Consider the following 17,053-nt stretch of genomic DNA (forward strand, 5'->3'; position numbering starts at 1 on the left):
ATTCTTCTTTAAGTATGTGCAGACATGAGAAACACTCTTTGAGGACCTATATTAGAAAGTTGGAACCAGATTGTCCTCAGGAGAGAAGAAAGGAGATGAATTGTGAACTATTGAAGTAATACACAATTTCTGAAAGATGTTTGAATATAGTCACTAATGTAAATGTACACTATAGTAAATATTTAAAAAGGCTAAAACAAGGTATGAACAAAATGGAAATAGTACTTAATATAACATGGAAAACTTAGAACACAGGAGCCAACCATTTCAAATATCTACAGATTTATAGTTCCAAGCCAGTTGTTGTTAAATGCAAATGAAAATTATAAGTTATCTTCATTAAACATATATATATATATATTTATGAATATTTATTTGTAAGGTTAAGTTTTCAATTAAAGGAACTCTTAAAAATCAGAAAAGTAAATATAAATTTAGATTTCAAGTCTTTTCATGTTATAATATATGAATTACCTAAGCTCTCTGGACCTCTATTTTTCTTTCTTCCTTCCTTCCTTTCTTTCTTTCTTTCTTTCTTTCTTTCTTTCTTTCTTTCTTTCTTTCTTTCTTTCTTCCTTTCTTTCTTTCTTCCTTTCTTTCTTTGTTTCCTTCTTTCTCTCTTTCTCTTTCTTTCTCCCTCCTTCCTTCCTTCTGTCTTTCTTCTTTCCTTCCTTCCTTCCTTCCTTCCTTCCTTCCTTCCTTCCTTCCTTCCTTCCTTCCTTCCTTCCTTTCTTTCTTTCTTTCTTTCTTTCTTTCTTTCTTTCTTTCGTTCTTTCGTTCTTTCGTTCTTTCTTCTTTCTCCCCCCTCTCTCTTTCGCTCTCTCTTTCTACCTTTCTTTCTTTCTTCAGGTCTTGGGGCTTGAAGTCAAAGCCTAGGTACTATCCCTTATCTTCTCTCCACTCAAAGTTAGCAGTCTATCACTTGAGCCACAGCCCCAATTTTGTTTCGTTTGTTTTTTGAGTAGTTTATTGAAGATAAGAATCTCAATGACTTTCCTGCCTGTGCTGGAATCAAACCATGATCCTCAAATTTCAACCTCCTGAGTAGCAAGATTACAGGTGTGAGATTCTGGTGTCTGGATTGTTTTCCAATCTTAAAAAACCTAATAATAATTAAAGACTATTTTGAAGTATGTGAGCCAACCTAAAAGACAAATCCAATCAGGTTAAAAATAATGAATAATTTATCTATAGTGTAAATTTCTTTAGAATAATTTTTCTGTAGTGGTTGATCTAGAAAAAGTCTTTTGACCCAGTGAAGCCCAATTAAGAGTTATTTGTGCAGCTCTCTCTGTTCAGTCATTTGGATATGAATGACTCTAATGTGCAGATCAAAATTTGACCTTCACAGGCATTAGAGTCCTGTCTTCTTTCATTTAGTGCCAAGGAACATCATAGCATCTCTATAAGAAATATCATTCTCTTGGAAGAGGAAAAGTGATTTAAAATAAGGAAAATGATTCATGTGATTGAAAATTCAAAAGGTATAATGGGTTTCAGGTAAAGTTTAAACTGAAGGTTATTTCATATTGCATGCATTGTCTGAATATTTCTTTCCTTTCTCTTGTAATGTGAATTGCATCCATAGGTCATTTTTTCTTGTGATGTCAAAATTATTTCAATAGTTTTATATGAACAGCTACTTTATTCATACCTTATAAAAATACTTCCGTTTCAGAATTTCCAGCAAGTGTCTTAAGAACAAATGTGATTGAACAAGTCTAGGTTACATGTTTACTTATGACAATTTATCATGGCTAATGGGATGGAAGCTTTTGTTTATTTAGCTTGAATGACATTCTTACTCATGTATCCAAGCATTGGGAGAATCAGTGGCAATCCAGTGACATTGAGAATGGGACCAAATAGTTTTCCTTTGGATCATAAAGGGATATATACAACAAGCAGTCTTCACATAAGTAAAAAGATACATAAATTATTAAAAAAACTAAAAGTATTGGAGAACAAAAAAAAACAGTGAAGTGCATAGAGAATTAAAGGGATTATATAAGCACTCAAAATAAACTTGGATGGCATTTGCTAATTAGCAAGAAATGAATAAGAAATTGAATAGAGCTTTTCAACACAGATTTTTTTGAGCAGACAAGAAAAATAATATATATGAATTTGTTAATGATAAATACCTATGGTTCATATGATGTCTACCCATAGATCTTCAGTCTTGTACAGAAATGTACCTTGCTCGTGTAATTGTAACCCTTCTGTATGGTATTTTCACAATAAAAAAAAATGTAAACCAAAGCTCAATAATTTGTGTCACTTCTCTCGTTTTGTAGGCCAGTATTTCTAAGAATGTTTCTAGGTATCTATCTTTAATGTATCTATGCATCTATTTTAATGTATCTGTCTTTAATGTATCTATGTTTCTACCTTTAGTGTATCTATCTTGATTGTATCTAATTTTTGAAAATGCTGGCTTCCTGTCAGTGAGGTTTTGTGTGTGTGTGTGATTTGCCCAATTTCATTATTTTAAATTTTTCTTGAAATACCATTTGTTATTTCATAAATATAGCTACAAAAATTTATTCCAAATCTTGTTTGAGATGAACAAGAGAAATTTTAGTTCAGACTTTCTATTCAAAATCAACTCATATGAATGAATAAAATAATACATAATTAATGTGTATATATATAATCAATCAAAACATTCTGGATTTTATTTTGTTCTGGACCTTTCAGACTTCCTGTCTTTCAGTAATTTGTTCTTTAAAAACTTTTTAGGTATCTGAAAAAATATTTCCCGAATCTCCAGAGAAACAAGGTCATACATACTATTTGAACTCACAAGTGTTTGAAACATTAGATTTTTTTCAAGACAGATTTCAAATTAGCAAATGGTATTTTATAACAATTTTTATAAAAATCATTTACATTCATTTGACTGTGCTAGTATTGTTAAAAATGAAACCAAAATTAGTGTATTTTATTGTATGTCAAAAAGAACAACTTTAAATACAAGAAAACTAAAAAATACAATGAACTAAAATAAAGGGGAAATCATGGCAAATGGCAATTAAATTGGGCTAGAGTTCATGTTATATTTGAGAGGAAATATATTTTATTTTTCAGATATAGTTAAAATTCTACATAATTGCTGCTTCATAATAAGAAATAACTTTCCAATATAGAATTGAATAATACAATATTGTGATTTAAGGTGGGCATAGGTCAAACACAGCCAGGGGAAATATCTTGATCTTCAGAATTTATCCCAGGAACAACAGGAACAATAGACTTGCCTATTCAGAAGGTTTGTCTTATTTATTTACTTATTTATTTTTTTGTCGGTCATGGGGCTTGAACTCTGGGCCTGGGTACTGTCCCTCAGCACTTCAGCTCAAGGCTAGCGCTCTACCACTTGATCTACAGTGCCATTTCTGGTTTTCTTGTAGAGTTTCACAGGCTTTCTTGCCAGGGTTGACTTTGAACCAAGATCCTCAGATCTCACCCTCCTGAGTAGCTAGGATTACAGGCGTGAGCCACTGGTGCCCGGCTAAGGCTTGTCTTTAATAACTGATGAAAATTATTTCAAAATACTTGCTCCCCTTAATGTATAAAATAAGCCTTTGTAAGAACTGGGATGGGCTAAAAAAAAAAAGATTTGTTAACTATTTAGCAAAAACTGCTACTTGTTGACTAGGTGGATGAATGAAGTTTGAAACTCCCTTCAAGGTCACTAACTTACATTATTGGTGATGAAAATAGTTTCCTATAAAACATAACTGCTTTGAACTCCAATGCTAAGGCAAGAGGGGAGATTCTAGCTTTCTCCAGAGTTTCCTTGCCTACCTGAGTAATGATTCCCCTTCCTTCCCCTCCCCCACCCAAGGCAAAATAAAACTGAACTTCCCTTTCATCTTCTTACCATAATTTCCTTAAACATAAAAGATGAAACCTGTATCATAAAAGATATTTCAATTAAAACATAGGACATAAAGCCAAAATACATTTTGAAGAAATACAACTTGATTAAAAAAAAAAAAACTTAAGAGAAGGGGGAGGGAATGCAATCAAGAATTCAACGTGGGCTGGGAAGGTGGCTCAGTGGTATGGTTGTTTGCCTTGCATGCCTGAGGCCCTGGGTTCAAGTCTTCAGCACCACGTAAGCAGGAAAAGCCAAAGTGGAGGTGTGGCTCAAAGTGATAGGGCCCTAGCCTTGAGCTAAAAAGCTGAGGGACAGTGCCCAGGCCCAGAGTTCAGGCCCCATGACCCTACCCCCCACAAACAAAAGTATTCAAAGTATGTCCTACAAAGTTAAGAAGCATGAGGGTAGTGTGGGTAAAAGAGGGGTGGGTAAGAATATTGAAATTGCTTTACTAAATGGAAATTCCTTCATACAATTTCTTAAAGATAAAAATATAATAAAGATAATATAAAAGATAAAAATAATAAAAAAGAAATGAATTCAAGAAAAAGTTCTCAAGACCCTCTATATTATAGTGTGATCTGCATGCTTGTTTTATGAAGAAATGATTGTCAAATAGTAAAATTCTGTAGAATGGAGAACATCATTCAAGAGCTGTGATTCTAATTTTTTCTTAAATTTAGACTATTTTAATTGACTCACATTTGTACATATGAATGGCGTGCTGTTTGATAATGTAAGATATGCACACAAAAAAAGTCCAAGCAAAATGGTATTCTATTAATCTATTCATATTCTGCACAACAAATAAATCAGCAAACAATATTGTCAAGACAGCTTGAAGAGTATGAGAAAATATTCACAAACTATCCATATGACAAAACCATAAACCATTCATGAATCTAGTATCCTATCACTGTCTCTGTAGAAACTTAAGCTAATCACTTACCAATTCTGAATTTCAATATCAATATTTGTAAACTGACAAGCCACATAAATCCTTTGGATTTGATTCTTTTAAACTGTCACACTATTTGGGCCATTCCTGGGAATCTGGAGTTTTAGGAAGTCACTTGGGTGCGAACATGTGTATTGCATATTTTTTAATAGATCTTTTAGAAAACCCTTTCAAGTTCAAAGTTCTGAGATTCAATAAAACTATACAAACTTTAAAAGAGATAAGCATGAATACCTGAAAGAAATTAGAAATTTGGTACATTTATGGAAAAAAATGGTTTGAATTGCAAATAATCTCTTCCCCCCCCCCTTTTTTTTTAAATTCAAATTAAAAACCTGACCTTTACATCTGCATCAAAGCCCAGCTGAGTGGCTTTTGTGTCTTGAATGGTGTGCCTCCTATGGGAACTAATTGACTTCAATCCTTGATTATAGAAATTCCCTTTATGGCTCATTTACTAGTTGAGGTTTATGACTCTTCTTTTCTTAGACTATTTTCTTAATAGGAGATATTTATTACAAATTTTTCCGAAGGTAAATTAAACATTAGCGCCACACCACATTTCAGTCAAACCTCCTTAAGGAAAGGCCTTAAGTGTGGATTAAATAAAGACATCAAAACAAGCCCGTCATTATGGTTTGGAAAGCTAATTAGAGCAGAAATTAGCAATGGCTCCTCTAATGATAGCCAAATGTCTGATTGTTCCCAGCAGTGAAATAAATTGTAAGGTTTCTGGGATTGGGTTTTTAGGGTTAAAATGTTCAAACTTAACAGCTTCGTGTACAGGATACAACCAATCCACCAGAAAGACTCTTGTCAGGGATCTGCTGATTGGCTCCTAAAACTATAGTCAAGTTCATCACAGGCAACTCTGACCAGTAATGATTTGGGCATATTAAAATAAAAGTATTATTGCAATCAGTTCTACTTGCTCTAGGTTTAATACATAAAATTAAACAGTTGAAGGCTGGGACAATTAAAGTGTCTCCTTTAAAAATCCAAAATTAACCCATATTTACAGCAACAACTTAAAATATCATGACATTATTTTTTAGTTCCATTATTAGAATTGGTTGATTTTATTATTTGTGTGTGTATGTGTGTGCATGTGTAATATTATTATTTGTGTGTGTGTATGTGTTTGTGTGTATGTGTATTGGTCATGAGGTCTGAACTCTGGGCCTGGGTGCTGTCCCTCAGCTCAAGGCTAGTGCTCTACCACTTGAGCCACAGAACCACCTGTGGCTTTTTCTGCTTCTGTGATGCTGAGGAATCGTACCCAGGGCCTCATGCATGCAAGGCAAGCCCTCTACCACTGACCCACCTTCCCAGCCACTGGTTGGTTTTCTTATAAGTACTTTCTGGGATTTTTGGGTTTTTTTGGTCTGTTTAAGCAAAAAGAAAGTATTTTAGCCTTCCTAAGTTTCCTCTTAGTCCCCAAAAGCAAGTCAGCTCTGCCTAAGACTGATTAACTATTTGAATGCACATCAGGATCCCATAAGCAGTTTTTATTTGCACAGGCAAAATACCATATAAACCTGAGTTATGCAATGTTGTCCTCACTGCCTCACGAAAGCAGCTGCCATCCTCTTCTATCTCTTAATAATCTAGCAGTATTATTTGGTTAATTCCTTCAAGTGAAGCACAGCACAAACCAACTACATGCCAGTATTTTAGCAAGTTGACAAGGTGAAAAATCATAGTTACTTTAACAACCTGTTGACATTTAATTAAGGCAGAGACATACTTTTTGTATCAATGTGAAAACAAAAGCTGATATTTCCTGTTTCAGCCATGATATTATCATAGTGATTGCATAAACCAAGAAAGAACAAGAAGCTAGACTCCATGATACAACCATGGATGACAAGAATATAAAACCCCAGGGAAAGGAAATCAAAGATGCTGAATAGTCAAGCCATCCTAGAATTCTTTCAAGAATTGTTCCTAATCTATACCAGTGGACAATGTTAGATAGGGTTTATTAGTCAGGCTGGTAGAGATTAGAAATCAGGGAGGTTGAAGTGACTGAACTCTGTAGAGCTAAGTGCTGTAGAAAAATGGCCTACATAAGAGTAAGAGCTTCAAACATCTGCAAGAGTCCCTTTGCATATACACGGGCAGACATGTACAAGCAAGTATGCATCTTCCGATTTTCTGTGACTATCAGGACACGGAGACATCCTAATGGAGAGAAGAGCATGTGTGCTTCTACTTTCTGGCTGATTCTTTTCTCAGGAGCTGGTCACTATGAGAAGCAATACAGATTAGATCTATATAGGTTGAAAATTACCCAGAATGAAATTATCCTATATACAGCCCCTGATAGTAACCAGCAAAGATCGATCAACAAACCTCACAAGTTAAAAGACAGATGGCCATACAAACTTGCATTAAAACACAAGAAATAAGTGAGCAATCAATCGGTTTGTAGACTTGCAAACCCTTGTCTATTGTATTAAGTCACACATATCTGGGCCTACTGGTTCTCTTTGTTCTTGCAATCTAGAGCATTCGGATACATTAATTCTGAAACAACTCCAAGAATATTTTGCCAACTTAAAATGTGAATTGAAATAGCATTAAAATAAGGATGTTTTATTCTTCCTGATTCCTTTTGTCTTCTAATTTTATTCCTGATTATGTAACAGTAGGCAGTTAAAATGCAAATGAAAGTGTGTTGAAATGTGAGACACATAAAGAAGTTTAAATAATAAAACAAATTTAATAAAAGTCCATGATACGGAACCCTATAATATGGTTAAATATTATTATTCTAAATAATATAATTATAATTTTAACCATTCACTGCATATAAAATAAAATTTAAATTAAATGTATTTCATAATTCATGAACATTAAGACCACCAAAATTCTAAATAAAAGATACTTGTAGCTGTGTTTATCAATAATAGCATTCAGATAAATAACTTTTCATTAAAATTTCATTTGTATGTATATTTTAACATTGGTAGTCTACTAAGTAGTGTTGCTTAACTCATTTGTTCCATAGAATAACAAAATTTATTTGTGAAAGCTATACACAAGAATTTGTTATTGAAAAAATTTTCATAACCTGCTCTGATTTCTACTTATCCATAGTGCGATATTGGAAAATTTGTCTTAGGAATTTAAATTATTAATAAGTGTGCATAAATATTGGGATTGCAAGAAAAGCTTATATTACTATGCCCTGGAATTTCCATAGAATTCTAAAAATAAAAATGGTAGATTTTCTCCAGAACAGTAAGGAATTTAGATATTATTAACAAAACACAACATTCACATCTGTCCATAAAATAAAAGCAGAATACATGAGCAATGAATAAAAATCATGAGAAATAAATGGACAGAATATATTTCAGGAAGATTCTTAATTTAGAAATTAAACTTTTCTGAACAAATAAGTGAACATATAAAGGTTGTATTATTTGAATATTTATCATTCAGTAGACACAATAAAGGGACCAAAATTAATGCTCATAATTTGCCTTCAAAGTGATGTGTTATGAGTAGAGAGATACCAATAATTAGATATAATAAAATGATATAATGAAATAATGAGTATAATGAAATAAAGTGAGCAAAGAGGAAACAAGGAGGAGAAGGGAGAGGGGAGATGGGGAGAGAGTAAAAAACAAAACAAAAAACAAAAAACCTCAATGAGTGTAATGGGAAACCGCGATGATTTCTGGTTTGACCTCCCATTAGGGCTTGTGTTAGTAACTCCTTGAAGCTGTGACAAAAATACCTAAGCAAATCAGTTTAGAGGAGGAAAATTTATTTGGGGTATTCAATGCCAGACTGTGTTGTTTGGGTGCCAGAATGAGACAAAATTCCCTTACAGGGAACAAGTCATAGCAACAAGGAAGAAGGGCAGGAAGGAGAGAGGGAGAGGGAGAGAGAGGAAGAGAGGGAAGAAGAAAGAGAGGGAGGGAAAGGAGAGCAGAGTGAGGGAGAGTGAGAGAGAGGGAGAGAGGGAAGAAGAAAGAGAGGGAGGGAAAGGAGAGCAGAGTGAGGGAGAGTGAGAGAGAGGGAGAGGGAGAGAAAGAGGGAGAGGGAGAGGGAGAGAGAGAGAGAGGGAGAGGGAGAGGGAGAAGGAGAGGGAAAGAAGAAGATGGAGAGGCAGAGGGAGAGGGAGAGGAAGAGGGAGAGGGAGAGGGAGAAGGAGAAGGAGAGGGAGAGGGAGAGGGAGAGGGACAGAGAGAGGGAGGGACAGAGAGAGGGAGAGGGACAGAGAGAGGGAGAGGGAGAAAAGGAGACAGCAAGGGCCCAGAAACAACATATGTACCACAAAGGCCTATAGTGACTGCAGTTTCCTCCAACTAAGCTCCATCTCCTAATAGGTTTTTGAGTACAAATCAATCAATTTAATGTTCCATTGATTCTCTAGATTCAGTCACCACTGCTGAAGACCATGTCTTAAAACACAAAACAGTTTTTGTTTGTTTTTATAAATATATTTATGATAAACACTTCATATTCAAAGCACAACGCTACTGCATGTAAGAGGAAATTCACTTGATTTTTTATTTGATCTTTTATTTTTTTCTTTTATGTATTTACTTATTTTTGTTGTCAAGGTGATGTACAGAGGGGTTACGGTTACATATATAAGCTAGTGAGTACATTTCTTGAAGAACTTGTTACCCCCTCACTTTTCTCCCACTTTTCCTCCTCCCAGTCCACGCCCCCACGTTGTACAGATCATTTCTCACATATTGTCTTGCATTGGTGACTCCCTTGTCCTTCGTCTCACCATTCTGTTGTTCCCCTTCCCTTCCCTAATTCCGATAAACATATATAAAATACCCAGGGTACTAAAATCAGATAAAGTGACAACAGGGGCTAAACCATAGAGGGGAAGAACACACAGAAGAAACAAGAAATCACATAGTACATTAAAAATAAAAACAATAACAACAAAGAAAAATCTCTTGTATCCGTGTCTTGGAGTTCATTTTGCTTAGCATCATCTTATAAGTTCATATGTACGAAGTTATTGAGTTACTCTGCTCATCTGCCAATATTATCCTAGATGTATATTAATTGTTGCAAATAAGGGAAACCATGGGACCTATCTTTCTTCAGGTCTGTATTTGTGAGAAAGTCAATGTTACTTTTGATAAACAAGCTCTTAGTTTGAGCAAATCTCATTTCTCAGGGCCCTTCAGCCTGTAATTACTTCATGAATTAAATGATTTCAGAAGCAAAGAGGAAAATGAATAACAATGTGGCAAGATTTGAAGGGAAATAGAGATAGATAAGGGAACAGGAGTATTCAATCTGTTGTCATCTGGAACATGAATGAAGGCAGAAAGTCTTGTCACATAAAACATTCGCTAAACTGCCTAGAATTTGGTGTCTGCTGAGGTAAAGGTGGAAGGCAGGTGGGCATGGAAATTTTAGGTGAAATACTGTTTTTCAATGATATGTTTTCCAAGCACAGATTGGTATGTCATTAACCACATAAGGTAACATTGCTTTATTCTTAAATTATATTTCAACGATCTTTAAGTAGTTGTACAAAGGAATTATCAATTGACAAATCAGCTTATGGACACAATGCATCTTGATCCCCGTCACCTCTTTCATCATGTTCCTCTCTCCCAACCTCCCACCCCGACCTTTTTATTTTTGTAAGTTTTTTTTAATTTCATAGGATAAGCATTAATATTATGACTACGTTCTCATCCCCAGAACGATCTATAAAAGTATGAGATAGTGTTGCTGCTTAAAAAATAGGCATAAAGTGGGGAGGGCACTATTCTAAGGTCAAAGAAATTTGAGAAACTCTGTTGAAGAAAGATACATACGCGAAAAACTGTATTACAGCTTCAATTACAGCTTTTTCAAAGACACATAATTCTCAACTTTTCCCAGTTAATTTGTTGAAGGAATTTTTTTGCTGGGACAAAATGTCTGTGAATATTAGTAAATGGTACAGACTGTGAACTGAAGTGTGCTCATCTGGAAAAGGCAGAACTCTTAAGAAACACTGAACTAAGTCAAGCATATGTTAGTAGAGGTTGTAAAGGTCAATGGTAGGTAGAGTGGATGGATAGACTAAAGCCCATCCATTGACCTTCACAATTCCACTTCAGAGGAGGTGGCAGATAGAGCTTGAAATTGGTCATGATTAGTTGGTGACATGGTAGAATAAATCATTCTTTGATTTAGATCTATGCCATTTATTTGTGTCATTTGTGGCTACCTATCAACTTGCTTAACTGAAGATCTTCAAACCACATCTATTTAGCATCATACAGTTACGAGGAGAAGAGCAAATCTAGACAAAATTTAGCTAGCTGTATAGTTTCAGGTCTCTCACAAGGCTAAACCAAGTAGTAAGCTGAACCTGTAGTTTCATGTTAAGGCTAACCTGGGTGAAAAGTCTACTTTCCATGCTGACATCCATGTTTGTAGGTAGAATTCAGCAACTTTGGGGCTGCTGGAATAAGCCTACCTTTTCTCCAACTGCTGTGCAGAGTCTACCATCAGTTCTTTTCTCTCTCCATTTACTGTAGGCCAGGTTGCTTCAGGAAGAGAGAATGCAAGTAAGAGAAAAGTTGTTAGCAAGCAGAAGTTACCATCTTTGCAAATCTTATCTTGGGATTGATATCCAAACCCATTTGCCATTTTCAATTTATTGGAAATAAACAATTATGTGCAAGTCAGGAAAAATTTCCTTAGAAGAATTCACTTTAAAAAATATACATCACAGTGACTACTATTTATATCAATCCTTGTGTACCTGAAAATTTTTTTATTAGGGGACTAGATTTCAAATATTGTTCACTACTAAAGTACCCTGAGTATATGAAATTATATAGTTTTATTTAGCCATATTACATATGTGCATATGGTCAAATCAGGGAAAGATTAAGATACAAATAAATAAATTTAATAGCTAAGTAAATGACAATTTTAAATTAAAAACAAAATAAAAATATTAGAAGGATGTAGTTAAAGAAAGGCAAAATAATTAAAAAGTCTGAATTGTTATTGGCCATTTTAAAAGGTTATCTTCTTCACAATCTAGTAGAATATATGAAAAGGTATCTGCAGGAATCCATCACATAACTTGGAGATATATTGATTAAAAGGAAAAACAACAACCAAGAAAATTTCTATAATTTTAAAGTGAAATAAAATTCATTTTCTAGGAGCTAAAGATTATTGGGCAGCTGCCACATAAGGTGTCGAAAATTTTCTTTTAATCAATGGAGTCTATGAGCTGAATATGATTAGTGATAATGTACTTTCAAATGAAAGTGTTTTACAATGTACTTAACATATACAAAGCAAATCCACACAGAAATAAGACCTATTGGTAATTAGAATGTTTACTCCCAGACTTAATTTAGTTTTTTATTGAGTTTTCTTAAAACAAAATATTCATGATTGGCTTTCCTTTGTACTGTAATATAATATCCAATGTCATTCCCTTTTTCTCTCTCTTGTCCTTAATAGATATGGTTTGAGGAAATCATATGCACTGGCTTAAAGACTTAGTGTTTGCTAAATTGTTATGGCCTTTTAAATTCTTCACACCTCTTATTTCCTCATTCCCCCAATTTCAGTATTATAAAGACACATTTATGATTATTTTTCCTGCTAATGGATAACTCACTGGGTGACCATACTCTGGGCAGTTTAAAAATATGTAAACATCCCTGCGAAGAATGTGATGTACATTTCAATTTTATATCTCTAGCACCAGTCAGATTAAATGGGTTTAGAGTTAACCCCAGCACTTGAGAGCTATTGAGCTTATACTTAAAAGACAGGTATATGGATCTCATAGTTACTGACCACATCCTGAAAAAAAAAATTGAGTATTTTTGTGTGCTGCTCTTATTTACAAAGATGTACTACTGACTTTGTTGCCATAGCTATTTCAGTTTCCTAGATAAAGGAGGTTATCCTCCATAGGGTTGAAATGAAGTAAAAGAAGGTGTGTGTGTGTGTGTGTGTGTGAGAGAGAGAGAGAGAGAGAGAGAGAGAGAGAGAGAGAGAGAGAGAGAGAGAGAGAGAGAGAGAGAGAGAGAGAGAGAGAGAGAGAGAGAGAGAGAGAGAGGGAAAGTAAAAGGAAAAGAAAGAGAAAGGAAAAGGAAAAGGAAAAGAAAGAGAAAGAAAGAGGGAGAGGGATGATCACATTTGGCATAGATGATACAGGAATTAATACATTTTGATATTACATAGAGAATTAAGGGTAGATGAAGTTTATGCTATTTTGGAGTGTGAAATATAAGGAAATGGAAAGATGCGGAAAATGCAAAATACAGTTCCTAGACCAACTCTGTGAATCTCTTTCTAGATGTGATCCAAAGGACAGAAAAAGATGAAATAACTCAAATATTAATCCTAGTTCTCTGGAGTTTATAGTTGGAGGTATAATATTGCCACTTAAACATTTGCTTTCAGGTAGGTTTGGAAATGTTGGCTTGGAAAAACTCATATTCAAAAATGGTGTCAAAGATGAGCCAGCTACATTATAATTAAACTTGATGGGCCATGAATAGAGAAAATATGAGAATTATGGAAATATAGATTGAACAAGTTAACAATTATTCAGGACCTCTAAGTAACTGATATATAGAACACATTAGCTCTGAATGGCTGAAGTTGCTCTATTATTTTTGCTATTATTGACACCCATCAAGGGAAAAGATGAGGACCAAAGACTAATTATAAAACACTCTACTCAAAATTCAATATTTTTTAATCCAATATATGCAGCAAATCCAAGAGAGGTGGCTGTAGCAAAGGTGACTTGAAATATTATGAAAATTAATTAGAAAGGAAAATGCATGTGTACCATAATGCTACTCTAAAAGAAAGCACAATTGGATTAAAGCACAAAGTTTATATTAACCTAAACACTAGAAGGAAATGTATGAGGATATAAGAATGACTCTTAGCTGAGTACCAGTGGCCCATACCTGTAATCCTAGCTACTCAGGAGGCTGAGATCTGGAGATCACAGTTCTAAGCCAGTCTAGGCTGAAAATTCCATGAGACTTTTATCTTTGATAAACTAATCAGAAAAAAGCTGAAGTGTTGCTGTGGCTCAAGTGGTAGAGGGCTAGCCTTGAGTAGAATGACAGCATCAAACCCCAAGCTCAAGACCAAAAAAAAAAAAGACAAGACACTTTTGTGTGAATCTGTGAATCCATGAGTTCCATGACTGTAGTTTCCTAGTAATTTGGAAATAGAAATATGTTTGAGGAAGAGGGGTAGAAACAGGAAGGACCAATGTAAGAGTCATGATAATGAACAACATTTTGAAAGATGTTATTCCAAAAGGGATCAGATAGACAATGCGGTTGGTGGACCAATTAATAGTCATTGATATTGTAGATTTTTAAAACAGCAAATCTTACATTATGTTTTATGTTACAAAATGAACCAGTAGAAACCAGAAAATCATAATTTAGATGGAAAGTGATGGTGATACATTTTAAGAAACTTAAAAGAATCATGGAATTTAGAGAACCAGTAAGATATTTATACTTGATCAGATTCTAGAAATCTTATCATTATGGTGAATTAAAAGCCAGAATGTGAAACAGTTTTAGAAGATCCTGTCTGATTTCTTTTACTTGTGGGAAAGAGATAGGTATTTCAGATTTTAGGTATGAGAAGAATATGTAAAGTAAGGAAAATTCCCCTAAATGAAAATTGGAATGAACTTTCTCTATACTATCATCTTCCCTTTGATGTCTGAGGTGAGTAGCAAGCTCAATTTCATAGCATCTCTGTGCAATTACTTGTGTACAAGCACAAAGAAGTAGGTACTTAACTTCAAATATTTTTAATCTTTTGAGGTAAACGTCAGATGGAAAAAGGAAGAAAGAATTTCAGAATGCTATAATATAATCATATTGATTATATTTTTATAATCATAAACCACAAAACATAAAAGGTGGAATGAAGAAATGACCTGAAGAGGAGATGGATAGATAGACTACAATGGATCAATGGAAATGAGGCAAATATAAAATTGGAACATACAGAAAAAAAAGAGCATGTGGAACAGGAGGTGGTGTCATAGAGTTCAACATTTACATTTTAGAAGTAATACATTCATGACAAAATCAATAGTATGGTCTAAGAATGATCATATTAAGATGGATTAGTCTATCATTGGCTCAATAGGTCAAGAATATTCAAGTTGTGGTTGTTGCATAGGTCATATAGGACATCCAATCTATGATAAGAATGAAAAACAGTAATGGAGAAACAGCATGGAGAAACACAATTACAAGCAGAGTGGTGAAATTTTCACCAAGTAATAATAATAAATGATAGCAAGAGTGGAGTAGTAGGGTTACTGTAATCAGGTAAGGTATAATTCAAAGGTAAAGGAGGTTTTGAAAGACTAAATATCAGTAGAAAGTATACTACTGAAATAGGTGAGGTATACATTTATCCTTTTCCAGGTTCCTCTTCAAGAAATAAGAGTGACACATGACCTCAAGTATGAAATGTTGGGAGGGTGGTTATCAGGGAAGGATAGAATTTCATTAATCCATAAAGATAAGGAGAACATTTGAAAGAGAGACTAAGACAACAGACTTATCAGGGGACTCAATATAAAACATAGCTAAACTGATTTTATGGCTAACAAGAAAAGATATATTAACTTTTTGTTAATGAAATTCAAACTCAAAACCTCACTATCACTTGAATTTTGTTCTGAAGGTATTCTATCACTTGAGTTATGCCTCCAGGCCAGTTTTCCTGGATATTTTCATATAGTATCTACTTAACTTTCCTGCCTGGCCTGGATCTTGAGTTGCTAGAATTATAGACATGAATCAATGGCCTCTGACTAAGATAACTTATCTTGTTCTCATTCTTTATGGTCTACATGAAAATAAGTAGAAAATTGTAGGTTAATGTGATAACAAAATTGGTGAATAAAGTACTAGGAATATTTAATCTAATTATAAAAAATCTAGTTTTTCCACTAATAATGTTCAGTAACTACTGCTTCAAGAGGTTCTTAAATAGAATAAAGTTCTTAGAACTTATGTGTTTTTTTTATTTTTAACATTAATTATTTAAGTAATTTTGGGACAGTTATGTCGATTATTAGCATTTACTTTTTGATCTTCTGAAAGACCAATCTTTCTTCATTGCCACACATGTATCTCCAGTTTATATTCTGTTTTATTTTATTTTCTTTATAATCTATTTTATTTCTACCTGCTTTGGTAAAACAATTGAGTCAACTGCACATGAGTGAAACTTCATAGAAAGTTGTAGGTGATATGATGTCACACTTTGTTTTGTAGACCCTAGGATCACCTGTCTTCATGATTCAGTGACTCAAAACCAATCAGAAGACTAACTAATAACAATACAGATTATATTTCAGATTTGCATGCTAAAGTCAGAGTGGCCATTCTTCTGCTCAAAAGTAAACAAGAGACAACAACTCCAAATACATGTGGGAAATTGTGAAGAGGTAATTGTTTAATAAGCCAATTTCGTGTAATGGTGGCCAAAATGCTTAACAGAAAAGGTGAATCTTGGCCCACTGTTTCAGAGGCTTTGGTTCGTGGACTCTGGACCTCCTCTACTTAAGAAAAACATCATGGAGGCAGAGACTGGTGGCAGAGCAATTCTTTACCTCATGATGGACAAGAAGCAGATGGAGGGATTTAAACAGGGATCAGAGCAAGATAGACCAAAGATCTGCCCTCAATGAGCTACTTCCTCTAGCAATGCCCACACCTTAGCTTTTCCAAAACCTTCCCAAAGAGTGCTTTTAGCTGGGAACAAAATATGCCATCCGTGAATCTGTAGAGAACATATCTGTAGAGAACACAGCAAACTATTTTCACTTGCTATTAACTAACCACAGTATATTATGTAGCAGTAAATTCGTGATTAATACATAATTATCTACTAATTAAATTATAGTATTTACTTGAGGAAATAGACATTTTATTACTACAGATTTAATTATCAGAATGATTTGTCAGAGTGGTAAGATATTATTTCTGTATGCTGCAAATTTGGTCTTATAACAATACTTTGTTCATTTTGTTTCTCCACTAGAAGAATAAATGATGAAATAATTTTCAGAACTCAAACAGAATCATAGTATAGATGAAAATGAAAATGCTTCAGTATATAAGCTTTTTAAGAAGTAGGCAAAGTATCAGAATTTGATCATTCTATAGAATGTACTGACA

At 34.1% G+C, this 17,053-nt stretch overlaps 1 long non-coding RNA gene across 1 annotated transcript in view; it reads right to left on the minus strand.

Moving 5' to 3' along the window:
- The window catches only part of LOC138804901 (uncharacterized), a 69,031-nt gene that overhangs the window by 14,280 nt on the left and 37,698 nt on the right, over nucleotides 1-17,053 (minus strand). Inside the window, exon 2 of the long non-coding RNA XR_011365383.1 lies at nucleotides 11,311-11,380. This is a non-coding gene — a long non-coding RNA (uncharacterized lncRNA). The remainder of the gene's footprint in view (nucleotides 1-11,310; nucleotides 11,381-17,053) is intronic.

The sequence above is a fragment of the Dipodomys merriami genome, unplaced genomic scaffold, assembly GCF_024711535.1.
Source record: "Dipodomys merriami isolate MVZ:Mamm:240054 unplaced genomic scaffold, mDipMer1.0.p SCAF_1, whole genome shotgun sequence".
NCBI classification, from domain to species: domain Eukaryota; kingdom Metazoa; phylum Chordata; class Mammalia; order Rodentia; family Heteromyidae; genus Dipodomys; species Dipodomys merriami.